At 37.7% G+C, this 2,891-nt stretch overlaps 1 pseudogene; it reads right to left on the reverse strand.

Annotated features, from left to right (window-relative positions):
* Nucleotides 1-431: 431 nt before the first annotated feature.
* On the reverse strand, nucleotides 432-886 carry LOC147455285 (uncharacterized; annotated as a pseudogene).
* Between the last annotated feature and the right edge of the window lie 2,005 nt (nucleotides 887-2,891).

Raw genomic sequence — 2,891 nt, forward strand, 5'->3', positions numbered from 1 at the left:
TTTCAATGAAACTCCTCAATACTTGCAGTGCATTTCACTATATAGAAATCCACTTTTTCTTCATTGTCCTTTGGTGCGGGAACAACAAAATTATCACCAACAATAAGAGTTTGACTGAGGGTGTCATAGTGTCCTTGATACACTGCATCCTCATTTATTTCGTCGTCATTGTCTTCCCCTTCTTCTGTAGGCTCCAAAATAAGGTATGTCCAGAAAGGAACGTGTGACTTGCTCACACATCTCCTCCACTTTTCCTGTTTACATGCACTACAGAAACAAGACAGTGAACGTGTTCTCAAAGCAATTGTATCATGCTCTGAATATGTAGAAACAGAGTGCATTCAGCGAGTATTTTTTACAGCCTTCACATCCCAATTTTTTCCCCTTTCGACATCCCCCAATTCAATCACCCAAAAAATCCTGCTTACATATCAGGCATGGGATGCATAGGTGGCTATAGCACCATCTGACATGGTCTATCTCAATAATGCCACAACATCTGCAGCACCGTCTATCTTTGGACAGTTTGTCTGCAATTGGTATTGAGTTAAAGACCTTTTTATCACTGCTCCCGCACCATCGTGTTCTCCCTTACCATGGCCGGATCCAAAAAAGTTCCAAGACATTTTCCATCTCGTAAAAACACTGTATCTGCATTTTATTCAATGGATAGAAGAAGATTAATATACTCTTGGCACGATAAAATTACCCAAAAAAACACGTATTATAATATTAGTGATGTTAGAGAAGCATTTTATTACAACTTTAATGCCAATATTATAGGTCTCTATATTAAAACCACCTTCAGATTATGTTTGTTAGAACATGGTATACCTGGCAAGGAAACAGAATGGTCTTCTTGCTTTAAATTATGAAGCTGCTCCATCATACCATGCCCAATGATGCCTTATGTTTAGATCAAATTGCTTTAGCCATTCTATATGTTTCAGAAAACAGTGTTGAATAATTTGTATGTCATGTTACTTGTCATCTGAAATGAAGAAGTGAATTGTCTTGTGGATGTCACCTGCATAATATAAAAATCATAAATTATTGAAGGCTTAATACTGATCTAGGATGATGTCGTTACCTGCAATTCGGAAATATGTTATGTGCACAAAAATAGTTACTTGATTTGAATACTAGTGCATGGACTGAATCTCTAATGTTCTTTAAAACTATAATTTTCTGCAAAGTGAACAACATCTTCTGGAAAGCTTTGTATACATTCCTTATATTGTTCTGCTTGCCATCTATACACAATATTATGCATTATGTATTTCTTAAGATGGTCTTGATCCTGGCATGATATTTCCTTATGCGACAAGACTTTCCTTTTCTTCTTCTGACCGTCATGCCCAGTTCCTACTTCTAGGTCCTCAAAATATTCACCACAATCTTTTTAGCAATAAATGCAGCCTTTGCAACACAAAAATCTAACTTAGCCGGGACACACCTTTTACATTGACCACTCAAGCAGGCAAGGGCATGGAAGGTGGATGTATCTGATTTTGGACACAATATAGAGTCCAATAAGGCTGTTACACTCTTGATAGGGTTTTTTGGTGCCTTGCATCCACCATTGTCTTTGCATATGTTGCATTGACATTGGCAATCTTTTCCATGTAGACCAAATATAGAACTTCGCATGTGATTTATGGCATCCTTTAGGAAGGAAATTTGAACATGTGAAATGCAGAAGCAAGTATATCGGTCTCTCAATTTCGGCACAAAATATGGCTTCATGTACTCAAATGCACGTTGCCTTATTACAATTTCAAGGTATTGTTCTTTGAAGTTGATTAAGAGATCCACCTACAATGAAAAACATATACGGTTGAAGAACATTGAAGAAAACTCTAGGTTTTTATTATCTTGAAGAAAACTATTACATTACTATAAAGCAGTATTTTTCAAACCAGTATGTTTTTTCACTTAATTGGTTAGGCAAACCAGTACATATGAACACATGTCCTTGGTACATACCAATGGTATATAAGTGTCAACCATTTCAAATGTTCTTACTGCCGATGTAAACCAATCCTTTCATTTAAAGCCGGTATGTTATTTACCTAAACACTAAATGTGAGCACTTAACCACGCTGTATACTAGTAAGCAATAAGTGTTAAAAAAATGAACACATGTCCTTGGTACATACCAGTGGTATATAAGTGTTGAGGCGGTCCGAGGCGGGGCAACAAGAGAGACGACCTCTAAACACCCCTCAAGGCTCCCATGCTGCTCAATTGGGGCTAGGGCAACCACAATCACAACAAAACAACAAAGCCACAACCAAACCCAAACAAGATAGGGGCACCACCTAGTAATGGTATGCGAACTAGGACGCAAGAGATTTTTTCACAACCCAAGAAGATACACCACAAAACACACACACAAGCAACCTCACACTAAGACACACACAAAATGGACTAGTGAGAGCTAGATCAAAGGGAAGAGAGAGAGGAATGGATTTTGCGTAATACCTTATTTGTGACTTGCAAATGGAGATGGTTCGTTATGATGCTATCGTAGAGCTTGTACAAAACTCACTCAATGCTTAGTGATTGCTAAACATCACCAAAACACACACATTGTCTTAGGGTGTGGGAGACCTCTCACCACAATACCCTCTTACATTGGCAATGAAAAACACACTAAAATACTTTCTAAAATCAAGATCAACTGATAGAAATTCAAAATACACAAGTCACCTTGAATTCACCAAACCGAATTGCACAAATGGAAGGATGAAGATTTGAACGTTGAAGCACGCCTTTGATGCACCAAACCTCAATTTATTGATGATGAAGGAGCATATACAATAGTGGTTTTGATATTTTTGGAACTCACGCTCTCTCACTTGCAATGTGTAGCTTGAAAGCTTCTCTCA

Source organism: Adiantum capillus-veneris, chromosome 6 (genome assembly GCF_014529385.1).
Source record: "Adiantum capillus-veneris isolate H3 chromosome 6, ASM1452938v2, whole genome shotgun sequence".
Lineage (NCBI taxonomy): Eukaryota > Viridiplantae > Streptophyta > Polypodiopsida > Polypodiales > Pteridaceae > Adiantum > Adiantum capillus-veneris.